Below are 25,696 nucleotides of genomic sequence, written 5' to 3' on the forward strand. Positions count from 1 at the left end.
AATAAAATTAGAAGAAATCAAAAGCAATAATAAAATATCCTTTATTTATGGCCAGCTATCAATGAGCAATAATAGTCTGTAATGGCTGATACCTATACACAGCCACCATAAAACAAACTGAGCTGCCAGACAAACACCACAAGAAACGAACATTAAAGAGATCCTGTCATCGGAAAACATGTTTTTTTCAAAACACATCAGTTAATAGTGCTACTCCAACAGAATTATGCACTTAAATCGATTTCTCAAAAGAGCAAACAGATTTTTTTATATTCAATTTTGAAATCTGACATGGGGCTAGACATTTTGTCAATTTCCCAGCTGCCCCTGGTCATGTGACTTGTGCCTGCACTTTAGTAGAGAAATGCTTTCTGGCAGGCTGCTGTTTTTCCTTCTCAATGTAACTGAATGTGTTTCAGTGAGACATGGGTTTTTACTATTGAGTGTTGTTCTTAGATCTACCAGGCAGCTGTTATCTTGTGTTAGGGAGCTGTTATCTGGTTACCTTCCCATTGTTCTTTTGTTTGGCTGCTGGGGGGGAAAGGGAGGGGGGGTGATATCACTCCAACTTGCAGTACAGCAGTAAAGAGTGATTGAAGTTTATCAGACGACAAGTCACATGACTTGGGGCAGCTGGGAAATTGACAATATGTCTAGCCCCATGTCAGATTTCAAAATTGAATATAAAAAAAATCTGTTTACTCTTTTGAGAAATGGATTTCAGTGCAGAATTCTGCTGGAGCAGCACTATTAACTGATTCATTTTGGGAAAAAAAGTTTTTCCCATGACAGTATACCTTTAAACTTAAATGTTGGAAAAACCATAGAAATAAAAGATGAAAAGCAATTGGAAAAAGTCTATTTCTGAAAACTAAACATAGAAAAGTTTTTGGAAGGTGAACAGCCCCTTTTAGAGCAACATATATTAAAGCTAGCAGTTTCCCAGAGGTGTACATACGTGACAGTTCCTATGACTAGCTTTATATGTTTGCCTTCAGTACAAGTGAATAAAACTGGCTAAAACACACGAGTGTTTTAAATTTACAGAAGGAACTGCGTGCCGTGAGTTGACATAAAAGTATGAATAGCTGTGGCAGCTAATGTATGAACCTCACAACTGTGCAGCAAACACACAATATCCAAGGGCTGCCATAAATCTGAAAATTCTGAACCGACATACAGATTATTGTAATCCAGTGCAAATTAAAATGTATTTTATAGAACTTCAATTCCTGGTTTCTTTTTTGTGGTATAACTGGTCAGTTAACTGGAAACATTGGGCCTCCTGTGACAAAATATTGCATTTAAAATATTGATTTGTGGCGACCTCTAGAGCTGTACCACCCCCATCTCTCATGCCTGCAATGCATTTAGAATTTTGCACCAACAAGTACCCTGTGAATGACGCACAGGTAAACCAGATACCTGTGGGCACTGGGTCGGAGAAAATATTTCCAATAACAGTAGGAGCACCTTCTCCAGTAAGATAATGTAAGACTACACAGAACATAAGACCAGCACTAGAGAGTAATTGTGGCCATATAAGATCCGCTCGTTTGGCAAGGTCGATATCTGGCTGATTTTTGGGCTGATATTGATCGAGAGGACCCATTGGGAGCCCCACACATGGGCAGATAAGCTGCCAAATCAGTCTAAAGGACCAATATCGGCAGCTTTATTCTGCCAGTGTATGGCCACCTTTAGGGTTAGATTCAAGTTGTACAGTTGTATGTCCTGCTCATTGCTGCTTTTAAGTCAGCTTTGGGTCCACGTTCTCAAAAGACCTTTAGAAAATATTTATGATTTGGGACAAGCAGTCCAACATAAAGAAAAAAAAAAGGCAGCTTTTAATAAAGGTATGGGATCCATTATGCAGAAAGTTCCAAATTACGGAAACACCAACGCCATCTTTTTTGAAAATTGATTTCCTTTTCCCCCTTATCTGGAAAACCCCAGGCATTCTGGATAATAGGCCCCATACCTTTAATGTATGTTGTATCAGAAGTTTTCGATGATGCATAATTCGATAAATACATATAGAGTGGTATCAGGAAAAGTCTTTTGCCTTCCAGATAATGAAGAATCAGTATTAAATCAGTGCATTGAGTTCTCTGACTGCTACATTGGGCAGTACAGCAAGAATTGCTCACAAAGTTAATCACAGGAATTGAGCATTCAATCGAAGCAGAACAATGCAACTACACCAAAGGCAATGCTTTGCTTCATTGTGCATGAGTGGATCTCTGGCAAATACTGCCACACCATTGGTCTACTGTGGCCAAATACCACATATCTGATAATTAAACCTTGGGCCAAATACCACATACAGAGTGAAATAATCTAATGAGATATTGTACCAAGCTTAATATATGAACATATCATTTGGCAAATGTTATGCCCTCAATGCCTGCCAGCGAAAGAGAAAACTATAATTAAAGGAAGATAATTAGTGAGATACCGATGGAAAATGAAAACATGTTGATTGTGTAATGATTGTACACTACCCGCGATTTGCACCAGCTCAACATTTGTGTAAGGTTTATATCCAGCGCTTTCTCCTGTAAATGCTCAGTAAAACATACGGCCACAGGGTATTCAGAACCTATAATGGGAAATGAAATTCTGCAGCAGAATTTATGAGAGAATAGCTGAAAACAAACCTGACCTGCAAGCAAGCTGATGTAAACAGTGTGCTGTCTGCGAGTGGCGCTCATAGATTATACATAATGCAATATTTTTGAGGTTCACTAGTCAGGTAAAGAGCCTAATAGGATCTCCATTCTGCATCTTGGAGAGGCAGAGGATAATGGCTCCCAATACAATGATGTATATCTTATGACAGATAAGCAGGAACAGTGGTACAAAGAGGACATGTGGCCTAGATTTGATGGGGCAGAGTTACAGGCTTCCACACTGCGCACTGAGGCGTAAAATAAGTGAAAAGATAGAAAATCAGAAACTATTAATGGAGGGAAGCCAAAGTAGGCTTACAGCATTTCCATCCATCTTTTAGGAAAGGACGATGAGCCTAGGCAGCTGAAAATGTTTCACTATGAAGAGTTCTCCATAGACATTAACATTCATCTCTATGATCGATCTGAACTTTCCTTTTTACATAATCATAATCTTGCTCAATCCAAGAAGTTAATTGTTCTCATTATTCAATTGTGAGTGTGACTACTGACATTCCACCAGATTCAACATATAGTGAAACCAGATGTTTTTACACAGGTGTTGTTCCTACACTGACTAAAGGCAACTAAAGTCTTTATTACAGTTAGGTACTTCTAAACATACTTGGGGCATATTACTGTTATTCCATTCCTACAGCCAAAAACACTGTGCCGCATAATTTACTTTTGGGGTAATTCCAGAAGAACCCTGCAACTCAAGGTCTAGACCCCATAAGGAACAGGGTAGTTAATAAGCGTGTGCAGCTATAACCTGTACCCTAGGGTGGTGTGCCACAAAAGAGGGCTATTCCAAAAGACCAAAATGGGTCAGTTAGAACTTTACAGTGCTCTGCTTGCCTGCAAAGAAGAAGCAGCACAAATACCATATCCCATAACAGGCTCTGTTTCCCTTTAAGTAGTTAACAGCCCAACATTCTCTGGGCAAAGGTACACCACATATTTGAATTGATGTAGTCTTCCAAGAAAAACTGCAGCAATTAAACTTACCTGAAACCCAGGCAGCCATTTTATAGTGTACAGAAATCACACTGCATTTGGACAAGCATGACGTGATCAAAATGTGAATTGTGAGTACAGTTGACTACCATGATGAGTGGAAGAGTCATCAATGTCTTTAAGACAGGGAACTCCTTCAGTCAAAGTGACAGGGAACTCCTTTAATCAAAGTGATTCACTGTATTATAATGTTGTTGGGTGCAGAACTTATTTAAAGGGACAGTTCAGTGTAAAAGTAGAAACTGGGTAAATCGATTGGCTGTGTAAAATAAAACATTTTTTTGAATCTCTATGATTTTTTAAATTTTTCAATAAATCACAAAAAAATACAAAAAAAAAAACAACAAAATAAGGTAGCAGTCCTAGGACACAGTGTAGTACATACACATATTTTCATCATAAATGTTATAAGCCAAATATGAATAATTTCCCTCGGCACAACTTCAATCTGTTAGGACTTCTGTGGTAGACTTATAGTTGTTCCAAAGGGCCCATATTTCTGAGTATGTATCCAGAGCACCCTTTAAATGAGCTGTGAGATAATTTGAATGTGATAAAAAAAAATTAATATTTAGTTAACCAACAATGTAATGTATAAAGGCTGGAGTGACTGGATGTGTAACATAACAGAACACTACTTCCTGCTTTTCAGCTCTTCAACTCTGAGTTAGTCAGCGACTATAAGGGGGGGGGGCACATGGGACATAAATGTTCAGTGAGTTTGCAATTGATCCTCAGCATGCAGGTCAGTTTCAAAAGCAAACCGTTTGGACCACGTGGCCGCCTTCAAGTCACTGATTGATTACTGCCTGGTAATCAATCAGTGGAAACCAAGAGAGCCGCAAAGCAGGAAGTAGTGTTCTGGCTATTATGTTAGACCCCACCTTGGAGTTTCAGAATTTGCATAGTTAACTAGTCTAGAGGATTCCACTTACAGCAAATTTATTTTGTGATATATGCAAATAAACATAATGAAATGGGGAAATTAGTTGTTTTTTTATAAAAAGGCTTCATAAATAACACAATGGCAGCAAATAGCAAGCTCTTCATGTCTCCACAGCACACACCTCTCAGTAAGGGACTGCTATATAAGCCTCACAACCTGCTTTTCTATTCAGTTCTTTGTAAGCCAGTTGGAGGCTTTTTGTATGACCCAGATTTTATTCTGAGCCAGACTGTGAAGTGACCTCAATTCTACAGCTTGCAGGACAGCCACGACATAACTATATACACGCAACGCATTGTGGGACAGATCAATTTAATGATTCAGACACAACAAAACAGCACAATAGCCATTGTAAACTGTGACCATCATGCTTTATATCACTGCAAATTGAAAGAGGGTGGATTATAAACACTACAAAAACCAAACTAACCCCAGGAGATATGGAAAGGCTGAGCATGCACAAAGAATTCAAAATTAGTTTATTTTTATTAGCATATGTGCTGTGTGGTGTAAAAATGTTGTAATTCACTGGTAGTTGCACATCTCTCTCTGCTATAGATCACTATAGGCTTTATATACAGACAAATTCAAATTCTATGCTGTTGCCTATGTAAATTGCCTTAATAAGCAGACTTGGCTGCTCTACTGAAACACTAAGGGGGTAATTATTAAACCAAAAATTTTTCTGTTCGGGCTTTTTGGGGCAAAACAAATTATTTCGAGGAAAAAAAAAATACTCATTTATTATACTACAAAAAGCCAAAATCCAAAAATCCTTAATTTCAGACCTGTATAATCATGTAGTCGAGGTCCTGTATAAGTCAATAAAAGAGGCACCTATGTCATTTTGAATCTATTGTGAGTTTAGCCCAAAAATCAAACAAAAAAAGAAAAGAAAATGAGCAATTTTGCAAAAAAAAAAAAAAAGTTTGAAAAATCAGGACAAATCGGTTTTTGCTAAATGTTATTGAGTTTTTCCACAATCCAATTACATAAAGTTTTTTTTTTTATTAATAAATAAGCTAAAATCAGGCACGGGAGTTTGGTAGAGCTATTTTTATTCTTATTATGAGATAAATTCGGATTTTAGTAAATAACCCCCTAACCGTAGTATATTATGGTCATTGCTAATGAAAACAACATGTTAAAACAAAAGGTTGTGGAATAACGTCCTGCATGGTCATTCTAATAAGAAGAGACCTTGACAAATACTCAAGAAAGGAAGAGCCGTAAATCCACTCAAGATTCTTCATGTGGTTCTGGAACGGAGACCTCTGTATTTTTACGACAATAGCTGCTCACATGTCGTCAGCAATTGCTATTTTAAAGTGATATTTAAAAAAAAAAAAATCTAAATATTCTTGCAATAATTATTTATTCTAGAGAAAGAACTACATAAAAAACCCAGAGTGGTCCAAAAGGGCTTTGGGAGGAGAGAAATGGCTAGGAGAAAAATTGTTATCTGTAGGTGAGAAGAAATCACACCTTGGCATTTATACAAGTTTAGGAATATCCACCAATAAGATTATCAAGGGACTGGTTCTTGGATAAACCTGAATGCTTTAAATCTACAGTGCAGATATTACAGCAATTTTTTTAAAAAGATAAGTCCCATAGCATGTTAGGTTAATTTAGTAGAATTTCAAACAGAATCAGTGTTGTCTGTGTAGGAAGCATATCTGGGACAGAACGCAAAATGAATCTTACTTTATTCATAGCAGAAGAACAGCCTTCATTATCAGAGTCTGAACGTTTCCATCAACACCACCTTTCGTTGCGACGATAAACACCAAATTGAGATCAAATTGATAGCGTAACAGAGCCGAGCAATTCTCTTCTTAATACTCGGCTCCTAAATAATGGGTGTGAGAGATCCAATGGCACACAGCAAATTACATTAAGAACCAGAAACAAAGAGAGCTCTTGCCTGCGCATAGAATACTGCCAAATAAGAGAAAACATATATCACTCAGTCTGCAAAATTCAATTACATACAGGGAACAGCCTTGTGATTTGTTTGTTTATCAGACATCTGGGCATTAGTTAAAAAGACTTCATGTGATAGAACAATGGGAGTAAGGAAAAGGCTGAAGTAAGAAAGATGGGGGGGGCATTACTAGCAGGTGGAATGATTTGGACAGAGTAGGAAACAGAAAAATCAAATCTTAGGCCAACTGGGCAATGAAGGGGAGAAAGATCAGATGGGCAAAATAAACAGAAATTTGTGATGCCAGAAGTAGGGTTCCAAAGCCCAAACCAAAACCAAAAATGTCTACACTAGTAAAAGGTGAGGAAACTTCGGGTGAAAACGAAGCACTGCGTGTGCCTTCCCCCAAGCGATTTTCATTTTAGCCGGTGGAGGGCAAGGGGAAGGCAGTTCGGGGAGATAGTCACCTCGAAGAAGAGGAGATTTGTCGCTGGGGCGACTAATCTCCCCGAATCTGCTTGTGTGGCCAGACCCTTAAAGTTAATTGTAAATTCAATTGAAACTGAACTCTGTACTCCTCTAGGTCTGTTAAACAGCTGGATTCTGCCTCATTGTTTCAGGCATCAGAGCAAGCATTGCAAAAAATATAAACAGCTAGACAGATACTGCATTTTATAGCAATTACATTTACATATATCTTTTCAATGTATATTAATGTTTACATGTGAATGGTGAAGAGGGAAAAGGATGATGTAGAATAAAGGGTTTCCATGTGAACTGAACACCACCCTCCCTCATCCTATATGATCAATTTGATTGTTGACAAACCAGAAATCCAGAAAAGTTACAGGGTCACTAATCATGCTGAAAAGTAAAATGGTGATGTTAATGTAGCAATTTGATTGCCGACTTCTGGGAACAAAAAAATATGAAATCTCTCCATAAAATAACAAAGTTGACACAAATTATATATCTAATCACGTGACCTGTAGGCCCTGATGAACAAGGACCCAGAAAAGTAACTTGATTCCAAGCATTTACAAACCATAAACAGTTAAAAGTTCTTCTGGGGTTGTAGCTCCCCTTTAAGATTACACTGTGGAATATATCTATAAAACAGATGACTTGCAGTAAAAAAAAAAGTTGAAACATTTTAATAAGATCAAAAGGCCTGCTTTCAATAAGCCAAGAATATTTATTATATCATAAAATACCTGCAAGCACTTTTGTTCTTTAGAGAGCAACACAAAGTTGCTTTGACATTTCCCATAACTATCTGCTAGAACAGATTAGCCCAGCCAGATACTTAAATCATTGGGGAGGGTTAAGGAGGCTATGGAACACCATATGTTGCAGAACTACAACCTCCAACAACCTGGCCAGCTCAGATGACTGGTGAGTATAGGCTTGTCTGTTCTTAGAGGTCAGAGGCAAAATAACCTTTGTGGGATGTTTAATTTATGGTGCAACCATGAAGCTCTCTTAGGGCAGAGACACACGAGGAGATTTGTCGCACGGCGACAAAACGCCTCTTCTTCGGGCATCTAATATACCCAAACTGCCTTCCAGCCAGCTACAATCGAAATTGGCGGCACGAAGGCACTCGGAGCACTTCGTTTTCCGAAGTCGCCCGATGTTGCCTCACGAGGAAACTTCTGGCGACTTTGAGAAAACAAAAAAAAAAAAGTCAATTTGTCGCTGGGCATCTATATCTCCCCGGGATCTCTACGTGTTTCTCTGCCCTAACAGTATGTGTGAAGACATGTACAATTATAGTTCAATTCCATTACATAGACACCAGAAGAGCTAATGCAATGGAATATTATTATAGAAGAATATGCTCGCATGGAAACAACCTTCTCTTTGGGTCACTAGACAGAAGAACTAATGAATTCTTTGACATTCCTGGCTTGTACGTTCCTGCAGGCAGTCAAATGAGTAGGGAGGGAAGCAACCCTGGGCATCCCAAGATTCAAGTTCAGACTTATGCATTTAGGACTACCTACAGCAAAATGACCAGGGCACAATTTATGCATTCACACTTAAAATATCTATTCAGCATAATTCTTCCACAAATGCCCCAGCCATTCCCTTTATTTTAAAGATGCAATTCTCTTTCAACAAAAATTTTATTTGTATGCTCCTCTACTACCTTGTACACTATATTTTATAATATATTAATTTCCTTAGAATTCCATATTTATAACCGTTTAAGGTCATTTCCCTTGTTTTGCATATCGCATAGGGCAAAGGGAAGGGTGTCTAACTGAAATAAAAAAAAATTGGGCAGTTATGAAGCACAGGAAAATATTTACTAATACAATAAAAAATGTAGGGTTCAGCTCTTCAAGTTTGAGCAGATGGAATTAGCTGGTACTCTGAGTGATTCTTTACAGGAACAGAAAGATTTTTTAAATATAAAAAAAATATAATGTACTGTAGTGCTGCACTGTTGAAACTGAAACACTACTATAGTTTATATAAACAAGTTGCTGTGTAGCCATGGGGGCAGTCATTTAAAGCTGAAAAAAAGGAGAAAATGCACAGAATATACAGCAGATAACAGATAACATGTGTAGTATACAATGGGATTCTTCAGAAGTTATCCGTTATCTACTGCATATTCTGTGCTTTAATGGCTGCCCCCATGGCTACACAGCAGCTTGCTTATATACGTAACTATAATAGTGTTTCGTGAAGCAAACACACCAGTTTTACCAGTACAGGGCAACACTGCATTGTAGTATTATTCCTTTAAAATGCTTTAATTCTTTGCAGTTACTATTCCTTAAAGATTACATTTGCATCATGGGATAGGCTAAAAAAAAGTGACAAGCATCCGTTAACCAGTTTCAAAACTTTTTTTGCAACAGCAGCACTGTTAATGGCTCATATGGGGTCTATTATTGATAAGTGCTTAATAAATCATGGCAGGCACATATGAAAGTATTTAGAGAACAAAGTTATAAAAATTGGCTGTTATTGATTTAAGTGTGGAGAAATCTAGAATGTCTAGATATGTAGCTTGCATTCCAATAATATCTTGAGGTCTAATCAAACAGTCCCAAATCATTAATGGATCAATTCCATAGCAAAAAGGAATGGAAAGGAGGGAGTATCACAGTGTGTGGGTGTACCCTTTTCATAGATTTTATGAACATTGTTGGCTAATAATTGACCAAATATGGCCAAATTGTCCCCATCTAGCTCTTGTACAGCTATCCGTTTTGTCATCCAACCAGTCAGTACAGTCCTGCAATATGGGCAGAGACACCCTATTAAGGGGCAAAACTACAGAGGAAGCAGACCCTGTGAGTGCAGGCAGGCCCAGGAGGTATATGGGCCCCATAGATTCAATAAATATCAGTAAAACTGGTCAATCTATGGGTAGTTTGGAGGCCTGAAAAATGATTTGCTGTGGGGCCCATTAATATCTAGTTATGATACTGAAACATATTTATAACCAATATTTTACTTCCATTAATAAACTAAACTACAGATAATGGATAGTAAAAGGTGCTATTCTGTTGAATTAAATGGACAATGTCTGTAAACATATGTAATCAAATGGACTGGAATATGCAAACAATAAGATTTACCCAGGCTGATACTGTACTGAACTTACAATCATAAAAGTAAAACATCTGTACAATACAATGGCCACTTTTTTGGTTGTAAATCTGTGACGGGAGCCTCATAGTAACATTCTGCACTAACATAAGCAATGGCCATCTATCACTAATCAATTTCATGTACAGTGTGGATTATAGGCAAGCAATGGGAAACCGCACCTCATTCTTCCCTCAAAAACAACTAATCATCAGTGAAGGAACGGCATCTGCACAATCGCAACTGAAAGCATCAGGTACTATTGATAGATTTGCCTGGTGTATGGGGTGCGAGCACAAAATAAGCAGATGCTTGTGCTTTTCATGCAACATGGCATTAAAAACTTCAAATATACCTTAGCTTATGTCTTTATCTTGTATGCAAGGGCTACTGTTGAAATTCCTATGTAAGTCATTCCATGTCCCTGGCTATTACTTTCAATGTGCACTCATCCAGTTAGACCCATTCCCTTCACTTGTGATGACAGCAGAAATGAAGCTTGTGGATAAGAAGCTCCACATACAAAGGATTAGCAACCCAAGCATGTGCATATTACAAGCAAGAGCAAAAGTTTGTTAAAGCCTTTACTTTTCCCAAATATATAAACTTATTTGCTTAAAGCGCTTTAAAAAAACAGTAACAACAAAAAATTAAAGTGTTTTAGAATAATGAAAGTATCATATAGTGTTGCCCTGCACTTGTAAAACTGATCTGTTTGCTTCAGAAACACTACTATGGTTTATATAAACAAGGCTATATGTTACTGGTCCTTTAAATAGTGGATAACAGATAACACCATTATGTTCTACAGAGCTTATCTGCTATATGATGTGGAAGCAGAGCCCTTTCTCATTTGAATAGCTGCCCCCATTGCTACAAAGTGGCATATTTATAAAACCAATAGTAGTTTTTCTGAAGCAAACAACAGTTTTACCAGTGCAGGGCAACACTGCATTATATTTTTATTACTTTAAAACACTTTAATTTTTTGATGTTACTGTTTCTTTAAGTATTTTGGTTCTTTAAATGGAAAAAAAGAGCAGAAGGATACGTGTTCCTACAAGTGCCTACTTTAGAATGAAAATAAATCTTTTAGAAAGTATGAATCATGTGTAAATCTGACAGAATGCCTTTAACCACCCAAACAAGAACAAAAATCCAGATTACAGTATATCAAGTTTAATCTATTCTGGGACCAAGAAAAACAATTGGTAATTAAAATAAAAATGTGAGCCAAGTTTCTACAGAGCTTACTCGCTATTTCATTATGTGCCTGGTTTGGGGAGTATTGATTGCTATGAGATGAATCACTGTAAGAAATGTCTTCATTAAAAAACATCTGATGGTAATGCGTGCATGCAGGTTACAAAACTCAGCAACAGCTGGAGGGTTGCATGCATTTTAAAGGGATATTATTCATTCTGATTACACACTTTCTTGCTGGTACTGCCATGCTGGAGAGGCAGCAATCACAAGGTGTGTGGCTAGGCAAGCAATTTACCATTTTTCATGACAATATGGCCACAGAGGCTATGGTTTCACAGGAATATATAGAGACGTTCAAAGAGCAGGTGGGAAAACCAAAACAATGAAGAAAAAAAGTGAATGGAAAACCTGGTTATAAACAAGGACTATTGTCCTTTAAACTACATGACAAACTGCACTGAAAAAACACAAAAAGGGAAAGAAGTATTTCTCAAATTATACATTACTTTGATACCCATATCACATACAATTAACAGTATATATGGCAAATGCAGACAGCTCGATTCTCATGACATTCTCAGCTGATACCAAGTCATGTGGCTTGTCCTACAGCAAAATTATTTCTATCATTCTGCATAATGGAACCCTGTATGACACTTCTAATCTAAAGCTGGCTATAGGTAAAGATTTTTAAAAGATCTGATAGATAGATTGCACCTGGACCGATACATTTTTTTTAACCTGGCCGATCAATTTTCTCACAGATGTTGGACAAAAAATCGTAAGATGCATGATCGTTCGATTCCCACTAACTTCACGATAATTTGACGGATTGGTCGGATTGCACTGAAATCAATCGTTCAAATCAAGATCTTTGTGCCTATGGGGACCTTAACACTTAAACAGGTAGTTAACTTTCCACTTCATTTTTTCACAGTTAACGGTGTAGTTAACCTTTGGTGTGATTAACGAACTCCCCAAACAAGTGGATTTTTCCCAGATATGCCCACCTTGAGGTTGGCAATATTGGGCCAAACAACTGGATCACAATGATGGTGATAAAGACCTTGTGCCGAAGGGGTTTTCAAACCTGCCTGATTGACATTTTACCGTTTTCCAGTCAGATATTGATCAGTTAAGCTCATCAAAGACCCCTACAACCATAAAACTAATGATCTGGGAGGCTACAATTTTATTGTAGCTTTTTATTAGTTATGTTTCTATTCAGGCCCTCTCATAATTTTCCAGTCTCTCATTCTGGAAAACATTTTTACTTGTTTTGTGACAAGTCACACGATTTCCCTCCCAACCCCTAATTTGCATATGCAAATCAGGATTCGGTTCGGCTGGGCAGAAGGATTTGCCGAATCCTGCTGTAAAAGGCCGAATCCCAAACCGAATCCTGGATTTGGTGCATCCCTAGAAAGAATACAAAGTTGTGGAAGATGGTGCCCTGGAGCTCTGCTGCTCTGCATTTTAAGGTAAGATTTTTTTTTTTTTTAACTAATGTACAGTGTGGGGAGCGAGAGGGGATGGGGGCAATGGCAGGCAGTTAAGGGGGATTTTTTGGTACGGGGGGTTTAGTTCTCCTTTAAAGGTGAACTACCCCTTTAAAGTGAATCCCTGAGAAACTGGCAAATTTCTATCTCCAATGTGGTTCAAGGCATAACCCTAATAACAATTATAAAACTAGACATGCTATTTTAGGTCATAAACACACTGCACCACAGATATTGCCCTTCTGGCATAACACAGCTCTTGCAGTCAACTGGAATAAGTAAACTACATGATCTCAGAATATGTCTGCAGAAGCTCCATGAACAAGTCAAAGTCTCGCTCCTAAATTTCCCCCACAGCAAAAAAAAATCAATACTTGCCTGCATCTCTCAAGAGATGACTGGTAGACTTTATAAGAAAAGCATGTGTGGCATTCTGCACTAGAGTTTATGTAGAAGGGTACAAGGCCCTGCTCCATATTAGGAGAAAATTAGTTAAAAAACTTTAAACCAATGGTATTTGGGTTGAAACAAGACTTCAAGCCAAATAGTCTTATCTAAGGAAGAAGGCAAACAGCATCAAACTATTCAGCCACCAAGCCATTCCACATAATCTCCAGACAGCTCACGTTAACTTCCAACTCATTGTTAACATACAATAAAAACAGTTTGAAAATAAAACTATGCTCAGAGTTTGTTTTAATCTCATTTTATATAAGACAACTGCACAAAACGTTACCACCTCAGAATTGAATGCTTTTGAATAAAATTAAAAGTATAATTCGTTTCTTTACAACATACTGGTTCCTGGATAAAATTTAAAGGTAAGCATATTCTTCTGGTCTTCCACAATTGTTAAGACAACAATGATGATTTATTGTGGTTTACTGGGGGGAAGGGGGCTAGGAGATTAACCTATGACAGCTGGGATTGACTCTGTAAAATATATGGTAGATTATGTGATGGGTTCCCACAAGTGAAACCATTTTCCTTATAAACCCAGCAGAGCTATAGTCACAGGACCATCTATTGTACAGTGCTTCCAATTATGTCGGTATGGGACCTGTTATACATAATGCTTGGAGTCTGGAGTTTTTGGATCACCACGTTTAATTCTACTAAAAAAAACATTTAAACATTAAATAAATCCAATAGGATTGTTTTGCCTCAAATAAGAATAAATTACATTTTAGTTGGGATCACGATCACAAGGTTCTGTATTGTTACATTTTTTAAATTTGAATTATTTGATTAAAATAGAACTTTCTGGATAACTAATTCCATACCTGTACAATCAAGGTTACCCAATGCACTGCTTATCTACATAATTCCTCTAGCTGTCAGCCTTAAGTGTTTTATCACATACCTAATATTTCAGCAGAGAAGAGCCCAAAGCTTTGCCTTATGTATCAATTATTTAGTGTGTTTTTTGTTTTATGGGTTTGCTCACTAAGCACAGAGATACAGAATGTATCACATCCCTAACTGTGAATATTACACCACTGATCTTCATACAAGAGCAGCTTGTAATTTTCCTCTAAGGGTAGGGATCCCACAACCAAGTTCTTCAAATACATATGGCCAGCAATGTTTGGACCTGGATCAATACAGCTATTTAAATCCCCCACATTCTAGTGAATATGAGGTGAGGGATGAACAGTGAGCCCTGTTTGTGAATTCTTCAGATCTGAGCATTCCAGGCACATAGGCTTGTTTCATCAGTTCGCTCCCAAAGGACAGGCGCAACAGAAGGGAATAGCATAAGGACTAACTATGCTATGTGTGCCTTTTGAGTTTCTACTTTCTGCTGCCTCGACACAAACATGGCCAGCTGTTTATCAGAACATGGCAAGCAGCCTAGAAATGACTGGGAATATAAAAAGATCTTAGTACCTTGCACAAGGGGCACTGAGTGTCACAGTATATCCAAATACCCTTAACTGCCACCAACTATCTCACAATTTAAAAGAATGGAAATTAGACTGCTTTTGGCACACTGTGGCACCACACAGTATTGCAGTGCTTAGTAATCCAGAAGTAGACAACAATACATAATTCAGATTTATTAGCCTACAGATTAAATTAAACCAGAGGACCATAACCTTTTGTTTTTTTTGTTTTTTTTTACCTCTGAGCCACATTCAAATTTAAAAAAAGAGCAAAAGGGAAAAAACACAAGCATTAAAAAGTCCCTGGGTGCCAAATAAGAACTTTGATTATGTACTGGCAGCCACCTACAGGAGGCTCTGTTTGGCATTAAACCTGGTTTTTCTGCAACCAAACTTGTCTCTAAATCTGGAATTTAAAATCTGCTTAGAGGCCACTGAAAGCAGTATCCAAGTGGTTGGTGAGCAACATGTTGCTTGCAAGGCACTGGTTGTGATTAGCTGGATTAGACTATCCAGTAACTAGAAAGGTGTGCCACCATCAAATTTTCCACAAACACCACATGTGTCTCACTGACTGATTGGTCAGATGCGGGGTCAACCTTTCTATGGCCACCTTCAGTCTGTTTACTAGAATCAATCCTGCACTATTATGCAAGGTGGGCCAGATGTTAATTTACATTTACCGGTAAAACATTTTAAGGGAGAGTTCAATCCTCCACCTTCACATTTGTTATCAGTCAGCCCCTCTACAGATTTAACAGCCTCAACTGCAGGTAAAAGGCCCGTGGCCCCATGTACCAGCTATGTAACTGTAGAGTAGTGCAGCAGGGTTGGCAGCTGGCATCTTAGGACGCAAGCAAATCTTGTATGTAAAGTTAAATGTATCTTAAGAACATTTGGATAACCTGTGACAGTATAATCTCACCTCGTTGTACAAACTTGGGCAGGAAAAAAAAAAACACTTGCTTAGTTATATACATTTTCAATCCTAGTCATTTATGAAATTGTTCATAAAGGATTAATTAAATATCACAAGATACTCTTCTTATATCAACTATAATTCAACTTTATTTAACAGAAAAATCAAACCACTGGCACAAAAAATACTTTTGACAGCTAAAATGTAATCTACACGACTAAAAGATTCCCCTCTGAATGAAACCGGAGAACAATAGGCAGACTCCTCAGCATTCCATGTAATAAGCTAAACAAAACAAGAATCCACTTGCCTGTCACAACTAAAACCCTGTATAACACATGCTGTATTTTCACGCAAACATGGAATTCTTGAGTACATGAGGTGCAGGGAGATCTACCCAAACATTGAGTTGACAAAGAAACAAGAGCAGCATTTATAAGCTGAAACACCAAATATGATTCAAGGTCAAGAGAAAAAGAGCATACACTGTCTCTTGTATGATGGGAAATAATCTACTGACAGTCACATGCTGAGTCACACTGTATATTAACCCTATTAGTGCAATCACAGTAACCATATAATCAATTGAAGGAATCAACATCAAATGATGAAGATACATTTTTACAATAACAGGAAAAACATGAATGGGAACTGCCATATTGCTTGTCTTATCGGAGGCATTCTCACAAAAAGGGTGACAGCAAAAGTATATTATTTGCAACAAGCAGGTATGCCATTGTTTTTGTTTTAGAGGCAGCTTCAACTCAAATATCACACAACCATTAAAATGCAGAATTTTCTACTTTCTCAAATACTAGCAGAGGCCAGATGGGTTATAGCCTTAAACTGGGCTGCTCCTAAGATCTCCTTACTACAAATACAACAAATACTGGATTACATTCAAAATATGCACAGCTTGTTTAGCATACTCTACCACAGATGCCCCAATAGATTGAAGTTATGCCAAAGGAAATTATCCATATCTTGCTTAAATCATTTGAATACAGTACTGGCAACTTACAATGTATGTGAATTAACATTTTTATGAAAAAATGTATACATACTACACTGCCATGGGATTGCTACTTAACGCCTATCCATTTCCTCTTTTTTTGTTCTACTTTTTATTTTATAGTTTTATTTGTTATTTGAAAATTGATATCTGCTGCCTGTCTAACCCAAAATTAAAGTAGTACAATTTTTAAAAAACCTGAACGATAGGTAAGATGGGAAACCTCTCAGCAAACTATAATCAAATGTTCGGTTCTCCTTGAACTGTCTTCAGGATCAAGGTTCACGGAGAACCGAAACGCATTGATGTGGGGGACTAAATAAATTCACTTTTCATAATGTCCGCAAGTGCCTCCAGTGCTTCTAACTATTTGATTTCATCGGGAAGCACCTGGGATAGATACACACACACACACACGTTAAAGAATATCGGGGAAATGTAATATCCCGCGCAATCGCATAAACTGTTTGCAAAGCGAATTGTGAGTAGTTTGCACGCGAGAGTGGGTATGTAATAATTCGCTCTGCGAATGTTCTGCTACACTTGCGACTGTTTCCGCCGTTTCCCTCCACTTTGCGAACTTCTGTTATTGCGCTGTTGCGCTATCAATGTAATAAAACTTCTTATCGCAAATTGCTTATATTGCGCTTGGTTTTTTAACGAGTCGTGTCTGTAGCCGCTGTTCAGTGCAAATGTTATTCGCAATCTAATCACAATGTAATTGTGTTCACGTGACTTTGCTATAAGTCAACATTTATATATATATATATATATATATATATATATATATATATATATATATATATATATATATATATATATATATATATATATATATATATATATATATATATATATATATATATATATATATATATATATACACGAGAACCCCCATTTTACGGTTTTTAAGGGACCAGAAAAAATGGCGTAAAGTCCAGGAAAATGTAAAATCAGGGAAATGTATTATGCAAAATATATAGGCAGGACCACAAAACAACAATGTTAAATGAGGGAAAACTTAAAATCAGGGAATGTAAAATGGGAGAGAGAGAGCGAGTGTGTGTGTCCCAATTATCTTCAGACCAGCACTCCCTGTTATAAAAACTCAATTGTTTATTGTTGCATAGTATAAATGCCCGACGTTTTCAAGGTGAAAAAGGTCCTAATGAGGACCGAAACGTTGGCCATTGATACTATGCAACAATAAACAATTGAGTTTTTATAACAGGGAGTGCTGGTCTGAAGATAATTGGGACACACACACTCGCTCTCTCTCTCCCATTTTACATTCCCTGATTGTGTGTGTGTGTGTGTGTGTGTGTGTGTGTGTGTGTGTGTGTGTGTGTGTGTGTGTGTGTGTGTGTGTGTGTGTGTGTGTGTGTGTGTGTGTGTGTGTGTGTGTGTGTGTGTGTGTGTGTGTGTGTGTGTGTGTGTGTGTGTGTGTGTGTGTGTGTGTGTGTGTGTGTGTGTGTGTATATACATCAGAGTTCCATGACCTGTATAAAATATGATAATGGAACTCCTCTGTAACTTATAATATCTTTATATTTTACAATGGGGGTACTTTATTCACTATACATATATTTATACAGACACAAACACACATTTCCTTTCTACACAATTGCCTTTGCTTGTTCTATTAATGTATTAAAGTGCAGCATTGCTTATAATGCAATATACACAAATACATTATGGTACAATGCATATTAAAGTTTTACAAAGCAAGAACACATGCATAACATTAGATTTGTTTTACTCAACAGTAGATTCCATACTAATATCAAGTCTGATCAAAGATGTCCCTTTAAGGAAAATGAAAGCAAGCTACTTTGGCTACAGTTTGTAAATTTGCAAGGTTCATGTGTAGCTTTATTTGCAGAGAAATGGAAACATTTTGATGGAGCAGAGAAAATGCCACTGACACTAAGAAAATTCTGCTTGGTGCGCCACAACATGTATACCTCCCGGAAACAGAGCACAGGATCCACATGTTCCAGGGACACAGCTTAAATCTCTGCAGCTATGCATGGAAGGCAGCTAATAAAGAAGACTGACAACAAACGGAGATGTAAAATAACAAAGTACCTTTTCTTGAGATACTTAAAGGGATACTGTCATGGGAAAACATGTTTTTTTTCAAAACGCATCAGTTAATAGTGCTACTCCAGCAGAATTCTGCACTGAAATCCATTTCTCAAAAGAGCAAACATATTTTTTTATATTCAATTTTGAAATCTGACATGGGGCTAGACATTTTGTCAATTTCCCAGCTGCCCCTGGTCATGTGACTTGTGCCTGCACTTTAGGAGAGAAATGCTTTCTGGCAGGCTGCTGTTTTTCCTTCTCAATGTAACTGAATGTGTCTCAGCTGTTATCTTGTGTTAGGGAGCTGCTATCTGTTTACCTTCCCATTGTTCTTTTGTTTGGCTGCTGGGGGGGGGAAGGGAGGGGGTGATATCACTCCAACTTGCAGTACAGCAGTAAAGAGTGATTGAAGTTTATCAGAGCACAAGTTACATGACTTGGGGCAGCTGGGAAATTGACAATATGTCTAGCCCCATGTCAGATTTCAAAATTGAATAAAAAAAATATCTGTTTGCTCTTTTGAGAAATGGATTTTAGTGCAGAATTCTGCTGGAGCAGCACTATTAACTGATTCATTTTGAAAAAAAAATTTCCCATGACAGTATCCCTTTAAGAAAAGAAAATTAATTGGGGTCCAATGAATCTCAGCCAATCAACCAATAAAGTCTGTGGACAGGCAACAATAAGGTCGGTGCTTTGACAGCCCCAAAAATAAAGATATGCAGCAGTTAGAAAAAGCAAGCTGTAACATGAAGATATAAGAAAACATTTCTATGCCTCAACTGATAAGTAAAAGCAGTGTTCCTCTAAATGTTGGGTTAGAATAGATATGTTCATATCTGCCTATAATAATATTTTCTTGTATCACTTCCCCTTCTGCCTGGTACAGCCTAAAAACATAATTTGCAAGATATATACAGCATGTGAGCCTTGGTTACACTAGAAACACATGACAAATTGACTTGGCTGTCTTCAGCAGCAATGTTGACATTATCATCACATTTAAAGGAACAGTTCAGTGTAAAATAAAAAATGTTTCTAATATAGTTAGTTAGCCATAAATGCAATGCTGGAGTGACTGGATGTCTAACATAATAGCCAGAACACTACTTCCTGCTTTGCAGCTCTCTAACTCTGAGTTAGTCAGAGACTTGAAAGGGGGCCACATGGGACATAACTGTTTAGTGAGTTTGCAATTAATCCTTAGCATGCAGCTCAGATTCAAAAGCAAACAGTTATGGCCCATGTGCCCCCCTCAAGGTTGAGGTTACTTATTGGATACTGCCTGGTAACCAATAAGTGGAAACCAAGAGAGCTGAAAAGCAGGAAGTAGTGTTCTGGTTATTATGTTTATACATTATATTTTTGGCTAACTAAATATTTTAGAAACATTTTTTTATTTTGCACAGCCTATCTATTAAGCCAATTTTTATACTTAACTATTCTTTTAAAACCTAGGCATCACAGTTTGGTTCCCAAACTGAGGGACTGATGCCCTAGGGGGGCCAGGAGCAAGGGTTGTTGAACTCATACTGAAGGCCAGCAAGGGTAAGAATTTCTGTTCTCCTAGATCAGGGGTCCCCAACCTTTTTTTACCCGTGAGCCACATTCAAATGTAAAAAGATTTGGGGAGCAACACAAGAAAATTAAAAAGTCCCTTGGGGTGCCAAATAAGGGCTGTGATTGGCTAATTGGTAGCCCCTATGTGAACTGGCAGCCTACAAGAGGCTCTACTTGGCACTATACTTAGTTGTTATGCAATTAAAACTTGCTTCCAAGCTTGGCATTCAAAAATAAGCTCCTGCTTTGAGGACACGGAGAGCAACATCCAAGGGGTTGGAGAGCAACATGTTGCTCATGAGCTACTGGTTGGGGATCACTGTCCTAGATACTACAGGAAGCCTAGTTAGAAAGGCAGTTAAGAGTGAGATTTGTGATAAATACTTGTTTCCTGCCGTAGATATACTTGGAAATAGCTCATACAAGGTTTTCATATATCTGTAACTTTTATATTGGGCATCAAAGAGGAGCATAATCCAAAATAGTTCAAAAACACAATGCTCTACCAAGAATGTGTTAAATAGGGTTTGCACTTGAATGTAACATTGTAGCACAATAAATACTTCATGTGTAGGGTGCAAGAGATTGGCCTAAAGTACCCCAACAAAAGTAATTGCAGTCAGCTTCAGAGAAGAACAAAAGTATCAGTGGTAAATACACCCTCGTAGTTGTTGGCAAATATCTGAAAGAATGTTAGCAGATAGTTAGGCCTCTGCCAGCATCATACCAGCCTTTATGAAACCATGGACTGACAACCCTAGACACTAAAGCCTGACATCAATGTACTGATAAAATCTTACAAAGCAGCACGCAAAGTGGACTGCCGATCACAAACCATATCCAAATACTATGGACACTGGATGGTTTGTCAATTGGGCATGTTATCTGATGATGAATCATAGCTGCCAGACTATACAGGGAAGTGTAAACACTAAATTGGGGGATTACAATGGTGATTTAAATTGTAATTGCTACTGGTTCTCCACAATGGAGTAGAGACCAGTTGGTTAATAGACTGAAGAAGAAATGGCTTACAACATTGTTATAAGATTCAGAACCAGAGAACAGACTGTGATAAACAAATACAGCTTTGAATGGCAATTATAGAAGTCTATGGTCAGAGAACACAAATAAATGAGACCTTGGTTATCAGGGAGAGAATGATAAGAATTCTAGAGGGCTAGTTTCATTGTTGTCTGGAGAATTTTCAGCAACGTTATTTTCCAAGGATTTTATAGAAGCTTATCTACAAAATAATATTTATAAATTGGTTAAAATAAAGGCCACAGATGCCTTTAAGACTGAACACATGGTCAGCTAGAAAAGCACCCAAAACTGTCACCTGAATGGGAACAGCCACAAACACACTACCGAGTTTTTTGAGCTTGAAAAACACCAATACTGGTGCAGTCAGCCATGTGTCATTCAGTTCTATGTGGGGAATTAGGGCATAATTTCATGTGCTGACTACTGACCCGACCATTCAGTAGACCACTAGACAGTGCATGGGGAGAAAACCAGCCTGTCATCAAATAATCAGGCTAGGGCCCTTTCAGATAGCAATGAGGGTGGCTGAACCCATATCCGTGAACTTTTATAAAGAAGCATATCTTGACGTGTCCAGCTCTGATAGACATCATTGTACAGGTATGGGAACTGTTATCCAAAATGCTTGGGACCTGGGGTTTTCCGGATAACGGATCTTTCTGTAATTTGGATCTATATACCTTAAGTCTACTAGAAAATCATGTAAACATTAAATAAACCAATAGGCTATGTTTGCTTCCATCAAGGATTAATTAGACTAACAAATTGGATTATTTGGATAAAATGGAGTCTATGGGATTCCGTAATTTAGAGCTTTCTGGACAACGGTTTTCCTGATAACAGGTCCCATAACTGTAAAATGCCACGGACAAGGCTAGCAACTATATCACGTAATAAATGCAGATGCTGGAAGCAGATGCTGAAAGGCTACTGACTGGACATATCTATTTTGAAGCACAACTACCAGTTTGATAGTTATAGTTCAACTGGATATTCATGACTACCAATCCTGCCCAGCTTCTGCACACCTGTACATAACCATTTCACTTCAAAACAACCTCAGTTACAAACACGCTGTCCTCTGATGGTAAAAAAAAAGCTGTTGTGCCAGATACACAGCTGACTCATGTGAGGCACTCATTTCCATCCCCTAAATCAGTCATTAATCTGTGCCGGTGCACTCTGCAGTGCCTTATCAGTGGCGTGCAACAGGCCTGGGAGGCAGGAAGAGAACAAAGTTCACAATCAGCCTGCATTTACTTGAGCTTCTCTAAACAGCAGACTAGGTGCTAACACCAATCTCTGAGCACACAAAGCACAAGTAAACACGTAAGCAAATAATCCCCGATGAGCAACTCTGCATAACATGCAAATATGAACTGACCACTTCTGCATGTTGTAATGAAACACTCATGGGGGTGGGGGGAGTTGCAGCTTCACAAGTACACAATCCCTATCCCACAGAGCTCTCAATCCATTGTACAGTAACAGGAAGTGTGAGAGATGAATAAAAGCTATGACTTCAGCCTCACCATTACTACAATTATAGGAAACGCAGGGTCTGTGGACAGGGAATGGTTTACTAATGAAGATACTAGAGTCTGGAACAGGCAAGCCTGGCAATGTGTGACCTTGGCCAATACAACCACCTGCTTCACACAATACTGAATGGATCAGTAAAATTAGCACTTATGTATTAATATTCATCATATTTATACCTACAAGTATTAGCAGGTAATGTGCACAAGCATGAAAGCTAATCTGCCCACATGTGCCAATTGCGTACAATTGTAGGTACCTTGTCCAGCAACAGAAACTCAGTAATCAATATACACAGCAGAGCAGACAAGGAAATGTGTCGCTGCTCAATGTGCGCCTTCCTAAGAGGTTCTGCAGCAGCTACACGTCCTATTCTATTTAACGTATTGGTCTTGAGCCTACAGCTGTCAATGGATAAGACGGAGGATATTAGCGCATATTAGAAACGTGCGGGGAGACGCCTTGCAAATGAGCGCATCTGACGCGCTAACCGCATTTAAACGGAGGGAGGAAAGGATCGTCCAGACGCCACATAATCCCGCCGGGAATGAAACTAAATGTTAACAATTGCCGCAGTGCGATTGCGCTGCCATATTAAATGAACAACTGCTGCACCGGCACTTAAACCGCAACAGCAGGCGGAATATCTCGCCTCACTCACCTCTCCCTTCCTTGCCCTCCGCGCACACACTAACACACCGGGACTAGTGCACTAGCACAAGCGTGCAGCCGGCTCCGCCCCCTGGAAACGCCCCACACTGCCTCCAGCGCCAGCCGACCTCTACAGCAGAGCTGCGAGCAGATGCGAACGCTTCATTGGCAGGGAGCGTTACTAAGGCAACGGCAGGCCCATCTCTCGCTCTGCCAGACAGATAGGCAGCCGGCCAGATCCCTGTCTCTTTCAACTATCCCGCAGCTGTGCCACTGTGTAACCAAAGCCCTATCTGCACTGACAATCCAACATGGCTCGCCCGAGTCCATTGTGTAGGTGGCGGAAAAATACTTTTCATGCCATATTCATTTACTACTACTCATGGAAACAGTGCTTTCCTTTTGCCCAGTGTTGCTGGGCAAACATTATCAGCGTTCCCTCTCATGTGACAGCTAGATGTCTCCCTCCATGGCAGAGATTTGATGCCATTTCATTTTGCGCTTGCTCAAATTCAGTTCTTCCTCTTCATCACTGGTGTGTTAATCGCCTGGCTTCTGCTAAATTGGTTGAAGAATAGAAAAATATTTTTTTTTTTTTGGCAAAAGCAACTCTAACAAATACATACTGGAAAGTTCTTTCACCAGGCACATTTATTTTGGGGGTTTACATCTTGAATTCAATTAATTTCTACAAATTGATGGTATGTAGGGTTGCCAACTTTTCTGGGAAAAAAATACAGGCCTTTCTATATGTTTATCTTTTTCCCCTATTAATAACATTGGGATCAACCATTATTTTTACAGGCCAGGCCGGTAAAATGGCAACCCTAATGGTATGGCTTCACCCAGGCCTGGACTGAGATTCAAAATAGGCCCTAGCATTTCAGGTACACAGAGGCCGAAACAGGCCAAACAGCAGCCCAAACAGGCCACACAGCAGCCCAAACAGGCCACACAGCAGCCCAAACAGGCCACACAGCAGCCCAAAATATAGTGACTGTATATGGCAACTATGGCAGCCCCTCTGGCATTTGCCATAACCCACAGATTGCCAGTCCGGGCCTGGCTTCACCCATAATACAGCTGCAGTTTGCTAATCACCTCTAATCCATGCAAAAATACAGTCACAGTTCAAGGAAAATTCCTCTCTCCCCCCCCCCCAAACATACTTTCAGTTATCCCTCGTATCTAACCAATTCCACAAGGCATGCACATGAGACTGGGTGTAATCACTTTCCCCACCAGGGCCCCTACAGTTGTAACATCTGCCCCAGCACCTGTGCTGTATAGACCATACCACAGCTTAAGTGAAAGTTACACAAATGATCCAAACCATATGAGATGGCATAACATAGTACAGTTTAAATCAAAGAACATATAGGCTTTCATAAGCTAGACTGAGCCTAAGGGTAGAGCTCCACGAGCCTTTTTTCGTCGAATCGTTGCCCGCCGACAAAATGCCCGCAATAAGTCGGATGAAGTCGCACGCATGAAGATATAATTGGATTGAATGAAAAGTCGGAAACTATATGGTCCAACTGTTGGATGAAGACGCTGCTTTCTGCTTCCACATCCGACAGTCGTGTCGCGTCGGATGTAACATAGTTGTTACCTCCTGCTTTTCATTCAGTCCAATTAAATCTTCACGGGTGCGACTCCATCCGACTCGTCGCGGGCATTTTGTTGGCAGGCGTTGATACAACGAAAAACGCTTGTGGAGCTCTACCCTAAAGGGGTTGCTCACTCTCAAATTAAGTTTTAGCATGACACAGAAAGCAATATTCTGAGACAATTTGCAATTGGTTTTCATTTTTTGTTATTTGTGGTTTTTGAAATATTTACCCTTACGGTGATTTGAATAAGAGACTGGAATATGAATAGGAGAGGGCTTACATAGAAATATGAGTAATCAAAAGTAGCAATAACTGTGCATTTGTAGCTTTATGGAGCATTTGGGTTTTTTTTTTTTAGATGGGGTCAGTGACCCGGATTTGGAAGTTGGAAAGAGTCAGAAGAAGGAGGCAAATGATTAAAAAAATATAGAAAATAAATAATGAAGAACAATTGAAAAGTTGATTAGAATTGTCCCTTCTATAACATACTAAAAGTAACCCCCCC

The 25,696-nt window shown here is 38.7% G+C and overlaps 1 protein-coding gene across 4 annotated transcripts in view; it reads right to left on the reverse strand.

The window, feature by feature from the left end:
* Positions 1 to 25,696, reverse strand: part of daam1.L (dishevelled associated activator of morphogenesis 1 L homeolog) — a 117,073-nt gene that overhangs the window by 85,942 nt on the left and 5,435 nt on the right. For 2 of the 4 annotated variants that reach the window (XM_041573107.1, XM_018230681.2), the window contains exon 1: positions 23,589 to 23,701. The exons of 1 other annotated variant lie outside the window; for it this stretch is intronic. The gene's annotated coding sequence lies outside the window, so the exon portion shown is untranslated. Of the gene's footprint in view, positions 1 to 23,186; positions 23,539 to 23,588; positions 23,702 to 25,696 lie in introns of those variants that run through there. One more of the 4 variants, XM_018230683.2, reaches the window with a different exon arrangement.

This window comes from Xenopus laevis, chromosome 8L, assembly GCF_017654675.1.
Source record: "Xenopus laevis strain J_2021 chromosome 8L, Xenopus_laevis_v10.1, whole genome shotgun sequence".
Classification (NCBI taxonomy): Eukaryota; Metazoa; Chordata; class Amphibia; order Anura; family Pipidae; genus Xenopus; species Xenopus laevis.